This window comes from Gekko japonicus, unplaced genomic scaffold (assembly GCF_001447785.1).
Source record: "Gekko japonicus isolate JY-2015 unplaced genomic scaffold, Gekko_japonicus_V1.1 scaffold1910, whole genome shotgun sequence".
In the NCBI taxonomy this organism is placed as follows: Eukaryota; Metazoa; Chordata; class Lepidosauria; order Squamata; family Gekkonidae; genus Gekko; species Gekko japonicus.
In genome coordinates this window covers 330,930-339,840 of record NW_015160272.1, presented here as the reverse complement: position 1 = coordinate 339,840, position 8,911 = coordinate 330,930, and positions in this window count along the sequence as shown.

The following is an 8,911-nucleotide window of genomic DNA, read 5'->3' as shown; positions in this document are numbered from 1 at the left end:
CAGCCTCCTTTGAGCAGCTATGAAAAATGAAAAGGGCAGGATAGAAGTATTTCTTTACGGTAGCCCCTCTCCATTCATGGATTTGTGACTTGAAATTTCGCTTTTTCACGGTCTGTGGGCCAATCACGTGATGCGGTCTCCAGCCTGTGTGGTTACTCTCATGATGGTGATGGAAACGATGTCACGTCCCAGCTGACTTTTGGCAGCCTTGTAGGTTTTTCAAGGCACGAGACATTCAGAGGCGGTTTGCCATTCTCTGCCTCTGGTACTCCCACTGTAAAGGTAAAGGTTCCCTTGCTCGAAAGCCAGTCGAGTCCGACTCTAGGGTTGCGGTGCTCATCTCCGTTTCAAAGCCGAAGAGCCAGCACTGTCTGAATACGTTTCCGTGGTCATGTGGCCGGCATGACTAAACACCAAGGCGCACGGAACGCTGTTACCTTCCCACCGAAGTGGTCCCTATTTATCTACATGCACCCACCAAACAAAGATCTTTGATTGGAGGGGCAATCAGGAGAGCCTCTCCCCGTGATCTTAAATGGCCAATCTATGCCCTAATTCATTAGCGAAAGCCAGTCGAATCCGACTCTAGGGTTGCGGTGCTCATCTCCGTTTCCAAGCCAAAGAGCCAGTGCTGTCCGAAGACGTTTCCATGGTCATGTGGCCGGCATGACTAAACACCAAGGCGCACGGAACCCTGTTACCTTCCCACCGAAGCGGTACCTATTTATCTACTTGCAATTTCTTGCTTTTGAACTGCTCGGTTGGCAGGAGCTGGAATGAGAGACAGGAGCTCACTCCATCATGCGGCAACTCGGGTCTCGAACTGCTGAACTACAGACCTTCCACAGCCTGCAGTTCAGCGTCTTAACCACTTGAGCCACCGCAGCTCCCACTGTACCTTTGTCATAATCACGACATTATGAAAATTTGCAGGAAATGTGGCCATTTGGCTGAGGGGAGGCAGAGAAAGATGCCAAGGAGAGACAAGCATGCAGGCGTGTTAGCTAGTATGGCACCCATGGCACTTCATGCTTCTTTTCACTTACAGCTCAATTCGGGCTGTGCATAAAATATTCAGAACGATTTAAAACCCTCAGAGATTCCCAAGGTTTCAACTTGAAAGCATTACCCCCACATGTTTTGTACTTCAATATTAGCTTTGAAATGGCTCCCTTTCAGTGCAGTTTTTTAAAAAAGTCTCCTAATTTTAATTCTATGCATAAAATAAAATATTCAAACATATCAAGCGATATGCAAGTGAATTAAGTAAGTGGGTAACATTTTTGAAAACAGGTTGAATGAATCCTCATGAGAATATCCCACGCAATGGAGCAGATCTTGTTCAGGGAATTCTCTCTCTCTCTCTCTCTCTCTCTCTCTCTCTCTCTCTCTCTCTCTCTCTCTCTCCCTCTCTCTCTCAGCTTTTGCTAAAAAGTATTTTAAATCTCTTCCCATCAACCTATATATGTGTGCATATAAAACAGGATGCATAATGGAGATGGATAATTTTTAAGGCTGTCAATAGATTAAAGAATTATCCCCCGTACCGTACCCAAATAAAGAGACAGGGCAACCAGACTTGGGCTGAACTAGTTTATTTAAATTTATTTTATTTTAAACACTTATTGCTTCTTCTGTACGGAGCTCAAGGTGGCTTCACACACAGATAAAATACATAAAATAAAATACATTAAAAACAAGAACACACACACCCCAAATTTAAAACCACACTTCAGGACTGCTATTAAACTTGAGGAAATGCAGTACTAAGGAAAACCGTCTTCAACTGCCTCCTCAGGACTGAAAGCGAGGAGGGCAGGAGGACTTCACTTGGGAGGTTGTCCCATAAACACAGGGGTTGCCATTGAAAAGCTCCTCTCTCATGCACCCACCAAACAAAGATCTTTGATTGGAGGGGTAATCAGGAGAGCCTCTCCCCGTGATCTTAAATGGCCAATCTATGCCTTAATTCATTAGCATGTTTAAGGGTGGCATGTGCTAGGTAGGCCAGGGCGACCCTGATTTGGGCATTGCCATCCTGGGTCTAAACTGCGTCAGCAACTATTGTTGGCTTTCTTTATCCTGTCCCATTGCCTTCCCACAACGTGCTACACAGACAACTCAGGGTCTGGTTGATGCTGCTCAGCACCTAGCGTGTTCCCTCACAACTCACCCTGCTCTAGAACGAACGATGGGCTTCTGCAGGGCTATTTTTGGGCAGGAACGCACAGGAACGGAGTTCCGGCTGGCTCCCAAGTTGGCCACGCCCAGTAGGAACTCATTAGCATAATAGGCCACAACCAACAGCAGAAACTCATTAGGATTGGCTACATTAGGGGTGTGTGGCCTAACATGCAAAGGAGTTCCTGCTACAAAAAAGGCCCTGGTTTGGACAACAAACAAGGTAAACAGAATAAGAAGCAAAAGGTGGGTGTGGCTGGATGACCACACTTCTGGTAACATGGGGGTGCAGCCTAATGTGCTAATGAGCTGTGCTGTCAGGGGTGTGGCCCGATATTCTAATGAGTTCCTGCTGTTGGATGTGGCCTATTATGCTAATGAGTTCCTGCTGGGCTTTTCCTACAAAAAAAGCCCTGCGCTTCTGCAGGAACAAACACTCTTGTAAACTGTTGATCATTCAGACACCCCAAAATTCCCTTTTTTAACCCCCCCCAGAGGAACTAGTGAATCCCATGGTTCCTTTAAGAAGGGCAGGTGGGTCAAGATGGTGGTGGTTGGAAAATGCCATCAAGTTGCATCCGACTAATGCCAACTCCACGGGGTTTCCAAGGCAAAAGATATTCAGAGGTGGTTTGACATTGCCTGTCTTTGCGTCATGGCCCTGGACTTCCTCGGAGGTCTCCCAGCCAAATATAGGGTTGCCATCCCCCAGTCAGGGCAGTGAAGTGATGTCACTGGTAGTGACATCGTGTGGCGACGCTCTAGCATTTCTTGGGGGGGGACTCTATGGTTTTTGCCCTAAACGCTAGAGCGTCGCCATGTGACAGCCCCAACGTGATGATGTCACTACCAGTGATATCAGCACACTGTGCACACTTGCATGAGCGGCAAAAACATCCTGAGAAGGAGCCGGGAGCCCCCCGCCATTGGAAAGGTAAGACCTGGCAACCCTATCCAAACACTAACTGGGACCAACCCTGCTTGGCTTCCGAGATCTGATGAGATTGGGCTAGCCTCGCCCATCCAGGTAGGCAGGGCTCTTTTTGTAGAAAAAGCCCAGCAGGAACTCCTTAGCATAATAGGCCACACCCAACAGCAGGAACTCATTAGCATAATAGGCCACACCCAACAGCAGGAACTCATTAGCATAATAGGCCACACCCAACAGCAGGAACTCATTAGCATAATAGGCCACACCCAACAGCAGGAACTCATTAGCATAATAGGCCACACCCAACAGCAGGAACTCATTAGCATAATAGGCCACACCCAACAGCAGGAACTCATTAGCATAATAGGCCACACCCAACAGCAGGAACTCATTAGCATAATAGGCCACACCCAACAGCAGAAACTCATTAGGATTGGCTACATTAGGGGTGTGTGGCCTAACATGCTAATGAGTTCCTGCTGGGCGTGGCCAACTTGGGAGCCAGCCGGAACTCCGTTCCTGTGCGTTCCTGCCCAAAAATAGCCCTGCGGGTAGGTCAATAGCACACCACAAATGCCTCTTCTGTGGCTTCCCTATAGCTATTCCCCATAGGCTGGGCAATAAACTGCCTCCAGCCAGTGAGGTCCTGTGCCTTATGTAGAAAGGTCTGGGATTACAGTATCCCTGGCCCCATTAGCCTTGAACGAATTGTTTAGTTGACGTCCTGTTGTTCAGCCGCACAGTCGAGTCCGACTCTTCGCTACCCCATGGACCACATCATGCCAGGCCCTCCTGTCCTCCGTTGTCCTCCGGAGCTTGCTCAAATTCATGCTCATCGACTAGCTACCTGTTAAGTAAACCATAGATTAATTTATTCAGTTTCAGTGTATTTGCATATTCAACTTTCAGTATAGCTGCCTTCTCGAGATAATTTGCATCCAGCAGTTGATGGAAGAGACACACCTTCGGTGGAAGAGACACACCTCCAGACACATTGGATATTGGTTACCTGGACAATTTGGAGAGCGTGCACAGTTACCATGAGAGATTATCCATGGCCCACTGTGTAAACTTTTAGCAATTGCACATCACATGAGAAAGCAACACCTGGCTCTAAAGAAAATCCTTTTTCATATATTTATTTCTGGATTTGTGTTGTTTTACGATAGTAATATTGACCGCTGAGGGGCCAAGCGGTCAATATTGACCCTAAGGGGCCAAGCCGCGTGTGGTCTACTGGTCATAAGATATACCCATCAATTTTATGTGTGAGACTAACAGCTCTGTATGTAAAAAGTTTAAAGAGTCTGGTATTTGGATAATTTAATTTAACCTATTTTATCTTTTACTAATGGAGCTGCGGTGGCTCAAGTGGTTAAGATGCTGAACTGCAGGCTGTGGAAGGTCAGTAGTTCAGCAGTTCAAGACCCGGGTGCCGCATGACGGAGTGAGCTCCCATCTCTAGTTCCAGCTCCTGCCAACCTAGCAGTTCGAAAGCAAGAAATTGCAAGTGGATAAATAGGTACCACTTCGGTGGGAAGGTAACAGCGTTCCGCGCGCCTTGGTGTTTAGTCATGCCGGCCACATGACCACGGAAACATCTTCAGACAGTGCTGGCTCTTTGGCTTTGAAATGGAGATGAGCACCGCAACCCTAGAGTCGGACTCGACTGGCTTTCGAGCAAGGGAACCTTTACCTTTATTTTTATAATAACTTATTTTTGTTAGCTTGTTAGCATCTAGTAGTTGCTCCAGAGGTACCACGCTAGTATGAGCAGTAAGACGTTCCGAACAACGCATGCATTCAGCGGCAGGGATTCAGTGTATGGCTGTGTGTGTGTGCATTATTTGAATTGACATGGGGGAGACTTATTTGGGTTAAAATATCCTCAGCCATCACACTGCAGTGACTTCGAAGCCTAGATCTAAACTACCTTTTGAAAAGTCCACTCCCAGCATTTCTTTTCTCCCTGAGGGAAGCAGTGGAACCAAGAAGTAGAACCTAGAAATGGAACCATCAGAATAATACTGCTAGGAAGCAGTATTGTTCTGGCAGAGTGCGGCCAAAACATAAACTAATTATACATCCTAAGCAACAGTAAACACAAATTAATATGCATTAAAACCAGCAGAGATTTTTAAAAAGCCAGTAAAACTAATATAGGCCCCAGTCATACGGGCTGGAAAATGCAGGGGGGGGGGAGCATGGCTGTTTGCCCCGGGGCAAAATAACACACGGTTGCGCGAGCAGACGTCCCGTGGAGGTCCCGTGGAGGTCCTGTGGTTAGGGGGGAGGTGCCGATCACAGGACAATCCTGCGGCGCTGCAAAGAAGCGGGGCCGCGGGGCAAACGGGGTTGTGTTTGTTTTTTAAAACTAAAGTGTGCGCATGCTCCATTGGGTGCTTGTGTGCATCCGTGGAGACTTGGGGGAAAAAAAACCTTTTTGCGAGGGGACATGGACGGGTGCCGGAACTACCACCAGAAATGAGATCAGACGCCTGCCCATGCCCTGCGGTTTCCGGAAACTATGACCTCGGAGGTACTAGTTTTTTTACAGCGCATCTTTGGAGTGAAGCCTCGGGTGAGCCACGGGAGCTCTACGCTTCCCAGATCTGGCGGTGAGATTGCGCCCGGAAAATCCGCCTATCTTCCGTCTCTCTAGCGTGCCTAATGCTCTGTGTGACCGCAGCCCTAGACTCTCAAATCAACAAAAGTTAAGGTTGCCAGCCCCCAGGTGGGGCCTGGAAGTCTCCCAGAATTACAACTGATTTCCAGGCTAGAGAGGTCAGTTCCCCTGGAGAAAATGGCTGCTCTGGAGAGTGGACTCTATGGCATTACACCCTGCTGAAGTGTCTTCCCACCCAAATCCTGCCCTCCCAAGGCTCCATCAACAAACCTCCAGGAATTTCCTAACAGAATTGGCAACCCTTATTATCAGCAGTTAATTTAAACCGGATTAAACAGCTTGTTTAAATGATTTTTTCCCCCTTTAGTAGGAATGATTCCAGTAAATATCACATTTGGCACTACCACAATGAATGCTGTCTGTCAAACTTCTGAAGGCAGGGAAACGTGAACCAAAGCCTCCATAGATAATCGCAGTGCTGGGGGAGATAGTTCTTGAGGAACGATGGTCCCAAGGGCTTTAATGGTCAAGCCCGTGCTTGGAAATGGGTCCTGAAATATAGTGGGAACCTTGTTAAGAGTTAATGCACTCAAGAACAACTTCCCCAAATTAACAATGAGGCAGTCGCACTTTGAGCCCATGGAACCATGGCCACCGAATACATGGCCAGTTGATTTGCTCAGCTAGTCATAAAGAAAAGCAAATGCTTTGTAGCTCTATTTACATCCACAGGCGTTTTGCCAACGTCTTCAGTGGGTCGTGTGCCAAATTTCAAACAGCCCCGTGTGACTCCGGAAGCAGCACAACAATGTATGTTTCTGAATTAGAACTGACTGAAATGAAGGGTCCAAAGAAGAAGAAGAAGAAGAGAAGAGATTTGATTTATACCCCACCCTTCACTTGGAGTCTCAGAGCGGCTTACGAACTCCTTTCCCTTCCCCTCCCCACAACAGACACCCTGTGAGGTGGATGGGGCTGAGAGAACTCTGACACAAAGTGCTCTTTCAGGAACAGCTGTGCCAGAGCTTGTGACTGACCCAAGGTCACATCAGCAGGTGCAAGTGGAGGAGTGGGGAATCAAACCCAGTTCTCCCAGATTAGAGTCCGCACACTTAACCACTACACCAAACTGGCTCTCCCCAAAGAAGTTGGGGAGGGGCTGTGGCTCAGTGGTAGAACATCTGCTTGGCATATAGAAGGTCTCAGGTTCATTGCAGAGATGGATAAGCTAACTTTAATGGAGAGGGAATAAAAAAGAAGATTTTGAGAAGACATGGTCAAGGTTCTGTAACTGGATAGAGGAACATAATACATTTAACTCCTAGTCTGTGGCCGAGTTCAGACTGGCAGTCTGGCCCGGCAGCCAAACATTTCAGGAGCATTTCAGTAGAGGATTGAAGCGGCGGGTTCACACAGGCACATCTGTCAGGCGTCCCCCAGCTGTACTCAAGCCGTTTTGTGCCGCTTCCCTCCCGAGTTTAAAAAGTACCAGGTGAAAGTGGTAGCAAATCGTGTGGAGAGCGGGTTGATTCCGGTTCCCTGACATGTGAACGCAAGTGCCGCTTAGGCGGGAACAACCCGCAGTCATTGATAATAGGCGCTGGCTGTTTCCATGGAAGGCACTCATGCGCCCATGCACTTAGGCGCATGCAGCGAAGCACAGAAACAGGCGCTAACAGCCCGCCAGGGGCAGGCCGACAGTGCGAATGCTCCCTTGCGCTTCCTCCACGGTATCCTCCCGCTTCCTTCGCTGCAGTGTGAACGGGAATCCCCAAAACAAGCCGTTCCCGGTCTGTTCCGGGTCTTCTTTGCCCCGACTCCCTAGCGCTTCAAATTGCCAGTCTGAACTCAGCCTGTCAGCCGAAACTAAAAGAAACAAGAACCACATGCATATTTATGAACAAAAGACATTTATTTAAAATATAAGGTGTATAAGAGAAACTACGTAACTTCCAAATTGTACTAATAGGAGGTCAAATTTACAATGGAAAAACAATAGAATGAAATTTCCCTCACTTTTATGTTTTTGTGTTTGTATGTCGATGTCTGTTTTGTATGTGTGAAATTTAAAAAAAAAATTGTAAAAAAAAAAAGAAGGTCTCAGGTTCAATCCCCAGCAGAAGGCACTCATGCGCCCATGCACTTAGGCGCATGCAGCGAAGCACAGAAACAGGCGCTAACAGCCCGCCAGGGGCAGGCCGACAGTGCGAATGCTCCCTTGCGCTTCCTCCACGGTATCCTCCCGCTTCATTCGCTGCAGTGTGAACGGGAATACCGCAAACAAGCCGTTCCCGGTCTGTTCCGGGTCTTCTTTGCCCCGACTCCCTAGCGCTTCAAATTGCCAGTCTGAACTCAGCCTGTCAGCCGAAACTAAAAGAAACAAGAACCACATGCATATTTATGAACAAAAGACATTTATTTAAAATATAAGGTGTATAAGAGAAACTACGTAACTTCCAAATTGTACTAATAGGAGGTCAAATTTACAATGGAAAAACAATAGAATGAAATTTCCCTCACTTTTATGTTTTTGTGTTTGTATGTCGATGTCTGTTTTGTATGTGTGAAATTTAAAAAAAAAATTGTAAAAAAAAAAAGAAGGTCTCAGGTTCAATCCCCAGCATCTCCAGTTAAGGACCAGGCAATAGGTGATGAGAAAGACCTCACCCTGAGACCCTGGAGAGCTGCTGCTGGTCTGGGTAGACAATACTGATTTGATGGACCACTGGTCGGATTCACCACAAGGAGCTTCATATGTTCAGTTGCAGTACAGTCCTATGCGGAACCATACTCTCCTAAGGCCACCGCGGTCAATATGTAACTTTGGTCAGAATTGCTAAGCTGGAATTGCAAGTATATCAATGAACTATGGGATGAAGTCCCAATTAGAGAGCAAACCTTTGAGCCAATACTGTTCATAGCAAAGCTGGAGCTGTTCCCACATCAAGGTTTGGGTTCCTAATTTTAATTGCTACTTAGCTTGTCCAAAAAAGCCCCGTTGCCATCAGTTGTCAAAGAGGAATTGTTCCACAACAGCATCGAGTACGTTGATCAGACAGGGTAACAATCCACACATTTTACATAATTATTAATATTTGGCTCTTCAGGCTCCTGTAATGATGATTCATGAGCAAAAATCTTGGCTAGCTGTATTAAGCCCTCGTGCGTGTGGA